The following is an 8,517-nucleotide window of genomic DNA, read 5'->3' as shown; positions in this document are numbered from 1 at the left end:
TGTAAACAAGAAGCAAAAAATGAATATATAAAACTCAGGCAATGATCAGTGTGTTTAAGAAGTATAAGGCAGAGCTGAGGCGTAAGGTAATTTAAATAGAATCGTGAAGAATAGCCTCTGTTCATAGGCTTCATATCATTTTATAAAATATATGAATCAAGTCTGAGAATTAGCTTTGGTAGCAAAATTTTCAGGCAGAAAAAATAGCAAGTGCACACTGGTAGAGATATGTTTGTTGTATCTGGGAAATGTCAAGGAGATCGGCATTAATAGAGAAAGCAAGAAGTGAATCAGAATAAATTAGATCACAAAAAAAGGAGTATGCGACAATTAAAGCTCTGTAGGGGAAGTCTTATTGAGAAAGATGCCCTTGGAGAAAAATATATTTTGATGTATATTTTGAAAGTGAGTCAATGATTGAAGCATAGTTACCTGTAATTTAGACTTACAGAAAACTGTAGGTTCTCAATATTTTCATCTGTTTAATCCTTATTTTATTTCATTTTGCACTATCTATTTATTCCATATTTTATTATATTTTATTATATCCCAGGACTTCATATTTATTATTCAATACATATTTTCAATATCTCAAACAAGTTCGTGAATTCTGCATTTCAGTAACCCTACTTGTTAAATCTGACTTCTAGAAATTTTTAACTTTTCTCACACAGCAGCTCTACCAGGAAAATTTATATCTACAGAAAAATGTTTATCCTACATTTTCTAAGTGCAACATTGCTTGGCAAATATTTCCCCTGTATTTTGTTCTATATTTCACGTTCTTTCAGTCCAATAAAATGTCAAATATCTCATTCATTTTATGAAACATCCAACTTATCTTACTCAATAGTCAACCCATTTTGTACCAGAAAAAATTGAGTCCACTTTGTATAAACGTCTTAAACTTCTCGTTCTTTTTTTTATTTTATTTTAAAGTTGTATGGCACAAGTGAGGATTTATCACAGAATTAAATTGCATGCAAATTATAGCTTTTTTTATTTTAAAGATGTGGGGTACAATTCAAGATTAGGTATACAAGTGGACATTGAACAGGTCAAGTTTGAGCCTCCCTTTGGTCCCCACTTTGCCTGGTTTGAGATCAGGTACCCTTACTGTTGTTGTGTTATTCCCCCACCCCTGCAGTATTGCGCTACTGTCAATTTCTTTCTTATAGTATTATGGTAAATGTTCAGGGTCTGCTTACGAGTGAGAACATGTGGTACCCTGTTCTTTGTTTCTGTGATAGATCACTGAGTATGATGGACTCTAAATCCATCCAAGTTGCCCTTCATTTGTCCTTCTTCATTTCATGGCTTTGTAATATCCATCGTGTATATGTACCACATTTTTTTAATCCAGTCTAGTTTATTTTTATTTTTATTTTTTTAAAGAAACAGGATTTATTGAGAGGACAGAAAAGCTCCCACAGTGGGAGGGGACCCGAAGGGGTTGCTCCTATCCTGTCTAGTTTTGATGGATATCCCGGTTGGTTCCATGTTTTTGCTATTGTAAATAGTGCTGCAATAAACATGTGTGTGCAAGTATCTTTTTTGAAGAATGATTTGAGTTCCTCCAGGTATATTTTCAGTAGGAGGATTGTTGGGTCAGATGGAAGGTCAATATCTAGTTCTTTTAGAAATTTCCACACTGTATATGTCCCAGCAATTCCCCTATTGGGAATATACCTGGAGGAACTCAAATCATTCTACAAAAAGGATACCTGCACACTAATGTTTGTTGCGATTCTATTCACAATAGCGAAAACATGGAATCAATCATGCTGCCCATCGAAGCCGAACTGGATAAAAAAAACTGTAGTATATATACACAATGGACTATTATGCAGCCATAAAGAAGGACAAACATATGGACTTTGCAGCAACTTGGATGGATTTAGAATCGATCATACTCAGTGATCTATCACAGAAACAAAGAATGGAGTAACATATGTTCTCACTCATAAGCGGACCTTGAACAATTATCATAGTACTATAAAAGGGATTGGCAGTAGTGGGAAACTGCTGAGGAGGGATGGGATTGGCAGTTGAGGGAAACTGCTAGGAGAGGAAGGGGCACACCTCATCAACTAGGTTACCTGCATAATCAACGTTTGTATACCTAACCCTGAATTGTACCCCACATCTTTAAAATAAAATAAATTTAAAAAAAAGAAGTTTCCACCCTGTTTTCCAAAGAAGTTACACTAGTTTGCATTCCCACCTGCAGTGTAGAATTCCTTTTTCTCCTCATTCTCGCCAGCATCTGTTGTTGTTTGTTTTATTAATGATGGCCATTCTTATTGGGGTTAGGTGGTATCTCCATGTGGTTCTGATGATTAGTGAGGCTGAGCACTTTTTAATGTGTCTGTTGGCTGCCTATACATCTTCTTTTGAGAAGTAACTATCCATGTCTTTTGCCCACTTTGTAATGGGGTTGTTTTTCCCTTTCAGCACATTTGAGTTCCTTTTAAATCTTGGATATTGGGCCTTTATTAGATATACAGTTGGCAAATATTTTTTCCCATTCTGTGGGCTGTCTCTCTGCTCTTCTGATGGTTACTTTTGCTTTGTTTTTCAGTTTGATGAAGTCTCACTTGTCTATCTTATCTATTATGGCATTGGCACTTGGGGTTTTGATCAGGAATTGGTTGCCAGTGCTAATTTCCAAAGGGGTGTCTCCTGAATTTTCTAATGTTCTTACTGTTTGAGGGTTTACATTTAGTTCTTTGATCTATTTAGAGTTGATTTTTGTGTATGGTGATAGATAGGGATCCTGCTTCAATCTTCACATATGGTCAGCCAGTTTTCCCAGCACTATTTATTGAATAGGTTCTCCTCTCCCCAGTGGTTGTTGCTGGAGGATTTGTCAAAGATGAGTTGGTTTGAGAAATTAAGGTTTTGCTTCCAGAATCTCTATCCTGTTCCATTGGTTCTTATGCCTATTCTTGCACCAATATCAAGTTGTTTGATCATTGTAGTCTTATAGTAAAGTTTCTTTTGCTAAGGATTATTTTGGCTGATTGTGGTCATTTATGTTTCCATATGAATTTCCGTATTGTCATTTCCAAGTCTGAGAAGAATGATGCTGGTAATTTAATGGGTACCTCGTTCAATATGTAGATTTCCTTTGGTAGGATGGACATCTTAACAATGTTGATTCTTCCTATCCATGAGCATGGAATATTTTTCCATTTGTTTGTATCTTCTTGGGTTTCTTTGAGCAGCATTTTGTAGTTTTTATTGTAAAGTTCTTTCTCTTCTCTGGTTAGGAAAATGTCGAGGTATTTCATATTTTTTGTTGTTGCTATTGTAAATGGAGTTGTGCTTTTTGTTTGATTCTCTGCCTGCCTGTTGTTGGTGTATAAGAATGCAACTGTCTTTTGCACATTTATTTTGTATCCTGAGACTTTGGCAATATGTTTTATCAGTGAAAGCAGGGTTTTGACGGATTCTCTTGGATTTTTGAAGTATAGGATCATATCATTAGTAAAAAGGAATAACTTCACTTCCTCTTTTCCTGTTTGGATACTCCTGATTTCTTTCTCTTGTCTTATTGTTCTAGCTAGGACTTCCAACACAATGTTGAACAAGAAGGGTGAGAGTGGACAGCCTTGTCTTGTTCCAGTTTTCAGGGAAAATATTCCCAGTTTCTGTCCATTTAGCAATATACTGGCTGTGGATTTATTGTAAATGGCACTTACCATTTTGAGGTATGTTCCTTTTATGCCTAGGTGTTTGCAGGTTTTTATCAAGAAAGAATGCTGGATTGCAGTTTGGGCTTCTAATTGACTCTCCTCCGATAGTGGACCATATGTCTAGTGTGTTGCCACACAGATAAAAATGTCACTAAATCAAAAACAAAAACAAAAACACCCTTCCTCCCTTAGCAGTGTCCAGCATCTGCCAATCCCACCCTTATGCTTTTGGTCAGTGGTCAGGGCCTGCTGGTGAGTGAGAACATGTGGTAATCGGTTTTTTGTTTTTGTGATTGTTCACCTACTATTATGACCCTTGGCTACATCCATGTTGCTGCAAAGGTCATAATTTTGTCCTTCTTTATGGCTGCACAATATTTCACTGTGTGTATGTACCACATTTTCTTTATCCAGTACACTTTAGAGGGGCATCCGGGTCTATGTTTTTGCTGTTATGAAAATAGCTGCAATAAACATGTGTGTAGGTGTCCTTTTTGTAGAGTATTTTACTCTCCTTTGGATATATACCCAGGAGAGGGATTGCTGAATCACATGGAGGCTCAATTGTTAGTTTTTTGAGACAATCCCTCACTGCTGTCCACAAAGGTTGAACTAGCTTACATTCCTGGTGACAGTGTGGAAGCATTCCCTTTTCTCTACAGCATGCCAGCATCTGTTGTTAAACTTCTCATTCTTACTTATCACTAAATTAATCTGTCTTACTAAATTTCTTTTTTTTTTCATTTGAAAGTTGGCATTGTTTATAAACTCACCAGTTAACAAAAATAATCATGGCAGACACCTTAGTTCATCCTTCTAATAAGCCTGTTGATCTGGTCTTCCCTGTTGCCAGCATCTCCACCTTCTACAAAATGGGTGGTCTTTTTTCTTCATGCCACCTCACGGAGAGGATAATTTAAAAGGCCAGAGGAAGTTATTTGCTTCTTTGAAATGTTTTCCAACAGTTGAGATCTCGTGAATCAGATCCTGCATGCAGGTAATGCCATATTTACCAAGAGATCGAGCAATCAAACCATTAACTGTCAAGGTAATTCGCTTCTTAATTTTGCCAAACCACACTTGAAGGTTAGTTCGTTTACTGACTTCAGGTTTTGGTACCCCCATGTAATGCATGGTTCTACAATCCTCAGCATGTTAATCGAAGGCTTGTTGAGCTTAGCAAAGGTTCTGTTGAAGATCTGACAAAGACGAAGAAGCCGCAACACCTTCCAGACCCTTAGGTTCACACCACTGATACCTCTGATCCTGATGACAAATGCCAATTTGGGTGCTGCAAGTCCATAGAAGTTGCCAGCTTTTCTTGCCATTCTAGCCATTCGAATCTCAGTTCTGTACATCTGCCTATATTCTTTGTGATAGTGCTTAGCTTTTTCATAGATAAGCTTCCTCCTCACCTTTCGAAGCATTTTGGGGGTAAACTTCTTCCTCAGGTGCTTGATCTTTAGCTCTGTGAAATTCCTTCACTTTTTCTTAAGAGTTTCTGGCACAGCAGGAATCTTCTTTTTCTTCTCTTTGGCACCTTCCATGGTTTCAGCTAGAGAAGAGATCTCACTAAACTTCTAATTCACTCTCCGAAATCTTGATCATTGAGATAATTCTCATGTTTTCAAATATATTGTCTAATTGTTCTTTCTTTTGCATTTTCTTCCTTATTCTTAGAAGGTTTTAAAATATTAAGATGTTCTTTCTTTTTTATTAAATAACATTGATATTTATTAATAAACTATCATTTCATATACTTTTAGTACAAAGGAGGCATAGGTGCTAAGATGAAATCCAACACATTTGGGTATCTCATCTTAAACCAGTAAGCTAAACAAAACTGTAGCCATAATTGCATAATTAATTATTGTAACACTCTGAATCTTACATGAAGAAGACTTTAATTTTTTTTTCTTTATTTCAATAGCTTTAGGAGGTACACATAGTTTTTTGTTATATGATTGCATTGTATAGTGGTAAAGAAATTTGGGCTTTATGTGTACCCACTACCCCCGTCTGTGTGCATTATACGTCATAGGTGATTTTTCATCGCTTCACCCTTTCCCCTCTCCCCCTTCTGAGTCTCCAGTGTTCATTATATTATTCTGCAAGCCTTTGAAGATCCTTAGTTTAACTCTCACTTACAAGTTAAAATATGTAGTGTTTGGTTTTCTGTTCCTGAGTTAGTTCACTTAGGATGACGTTCTCCAATTCCACAAGTTGCTGCAAAACATTGTTTTATTCTTTTTGGTGGCTGAATAGTAATCCATAAGTGTATGCATACCACATTTCCTTTGTTCACTAATTACTTGATGGGCATGTAGGTTGATTCCACATTTTTGTCATTGTGGGTTTTGCTGCAGTGAGCATGTGAGTACAGTGTCTTTTTTAATATAATGATCTCTGTTCCTTGAGATAGATACTTAGTAGTGGGATTCCTGGATCAAATGGTAGATTTCTTTTATTTCTTTGAGAAATCTCTATACCAATTTCCAAGGAGTTGTACTAATTTACACTTCAATCAAAATATGTAAGCATGCCCTTTTCTTCACATCCACACCAGCATTAACTGTTTCTTTGATTTTTTTTTAAATGGGCATTTGTACTGGTGTAAGAGGTATCTCACCGTGGTTTTAATTTGCAGTTCCCTGACGATTAGTGATGGCAAGCATTTTTTCATATATTATCCATTAATATCTCTTTTGAGAGATGTCTATTCATGTCATTTTCCCACTTTTTAATGATTTTTTTTGCTTTCTTTCTTGCTGATTTGTTTGGGTTCTTTGTTGATTTGGGATATTAGTCCTTTGTCTTATGTATAGTTTGCAAATATCTTCTACCAATCTGTAGATTATTATTTCTTTTGCTATGCAGAAGCTTTGATTATTATTTCTTTTGCTACGTAGAAGTTTTTTAATTTAATTAAGTCCTGTTTACTTATTTTTGTTTTAGTTGTATTTGCTTTGGGAGTTTTAGTCAAAAATTATTTGCCTAGAAGTTAGTCTTTCTAAATGCATTTTCTAATGCCATGGACAATTCAGCCAGAAAAAAGGAACAAAATAATGTCTTTTGTTGCAACTTGGAAGAAACTAGAGGCCATTTTTCTAAGTAAAATAACTCAGAAACTATGTTATATGGATCTGAATAGGCATATAGAATGGTAAAATGGACACTGAAGCCTTAGAAAGGGAAATGTGGAGGACTGAAGATTGAAAAATTACCTGTTAGTTCAATGTACACTAATTGGTTGATGGGGACACTGAAAGCAAACACTTCTTTACCACTGTGCAAATCATCCATGTAACCAAAAACCACTTTAACCATGAAAGTTCTTGAAATAAAATAATTGCTAATAATAATAACTGAAAATAGAAAACAATGCAAATCACCTCAATGATTTTTTTATATTGATAACATGCTGACATTATATCTTGGTTATACTGGGAAAATAGTATGTAGTATCAATATTCTTTAAAGGATTTATTTAGTAAAAATTATTATCCTTAAGAGTATAATGACAAAAATTAATGTTTACATTGGAGCAATTTTTATTTGTATGTTGATTTTTAAATGTTCTCATTAGTCAAGTTTCAACTATTATTATAATACCTGAATTTTTAAAAGTTAATTTAAGAAAGTAAGTTACCACCGTGTCCACTACCACATTAGTTTATGTTTGGATTTCAGTTCTAATATTTCATTGCCTTGGCTTTTTCAGTATTAAATCTGTGTAGAAGTACCTATTTCTTCTGCTATTCTCTTCCATCTCTGATAGTTGAATGGGCTTTCTCTTCTCTCCCTCATGCTAGATATCTGTCCTCAGCCTATTCTCTTATGGCTCTACAAATCTTCCTTTATGATCTCAAAGTTTTGATAAAATCAATAAGCAGATAAGAAGCTTATTGATCTGCAGCTTCAGTGTGAACGTTCTTATCCTAAATTTAGATTCATGTAATTAGATTTCTCTATCTGTTGTAGCCTTTCACCTTGTTGGATTCAGAAATTATTCAGTAAGTTTGTTAAGAACAGGAAGAAAGCTTGTCTTTAGTCAGAATGAAGGAGAGTCTATCTTATCTGGTAGAGAACCATATGCTATTTCATACTTGTCAATAGCGGTATTTTTCATTTTAGTAATTCAAACAGAAATATAACAAACCTTTTGTGTTCAAATAAATAAATACCATGGATTTCTGTCATAAAGTGTTCCCTGATTTTATCAAGGGCAATGAAGAATAAGGAGAATGTGCAGGACCAGGAGTGGGAAGAAAAGGTTGAAGAAGAGGGAGGAGGAAGCAGAGAAGAGAAAATTTGGAGGAGAAATAGAAGAAAATTCCTGCATAAATATCACTATCAACACTCATTCATAGCTTACATCCTTAAACAACCAATGTATTAAAACTCCTGTGACATAGCAGTAGGTCTTTGTTGATCTTTCCCTTGTACACAAAAGGCCCTGAAATTTTCAAAGAACTTGATATTGGTTCAAGAGAATAAGATATTAGTTAAACTTACTTGTTAAACATGAAGACATATTCCAGTCTATCACCCTTCTAAAATGGCTTACTCTTCCTGAAGTGTGACACCTTAACTAATCCAGGAAGGGCACGCCTGTGTTTATAGTTCACTATGCTTGTCTCCACCTGTCACATATAATCCTCACACTTTCTCACTTGAGGAAGCAGAAACTGATCAGTAGAATTATCCCTCTGTTTTCATGTTCCAACAAAAAAGTATAGATGAGTTGCATTTAATTGTAGTTTTTCAATGTGTATGTTTACATCTATCACTTCTTCTTACCTGATAATTTGTTGATTGG

At 35.3% G+C, this 8,517-nt stretch overlaps 1 pseudogene; it reads right to left on the bottom strand.

The window, feature by feature from the left end:
• Nucleotides 1-4,431: 4,431 nt before the first annotated feature.
• LOC103272400 lies at nucleotides 4,432-5,245 on the bottom strand (annotated as a pseudogene).
• Between the last annotated feature and the right edge of the window lie 3,272 nt (nucleotides 5,246-8,517).

The sequence above is a fragment of the Carlito syrichta genome, unplaced genomic scaffold (assembly GCF_000164805.1).
Source record: "Carlito syrichta isolate Samal-C Ts95f unplaced genomic scaffold, Tarsius_syrichta-2.0.1 Scaffold312467, whole genome shotgun sequence".
Lineage (NCBI taxonomy): Eukaryota > Metazoa > Chordata > Mammalia > Primates > Tarsiidae > Carlito > Carlito syrichta.
The sequence above is the reverse complement of the archived record's forward strand: the minus strand, read 5'-3'. Positions and strand labels throughout refer to the sequence as shown.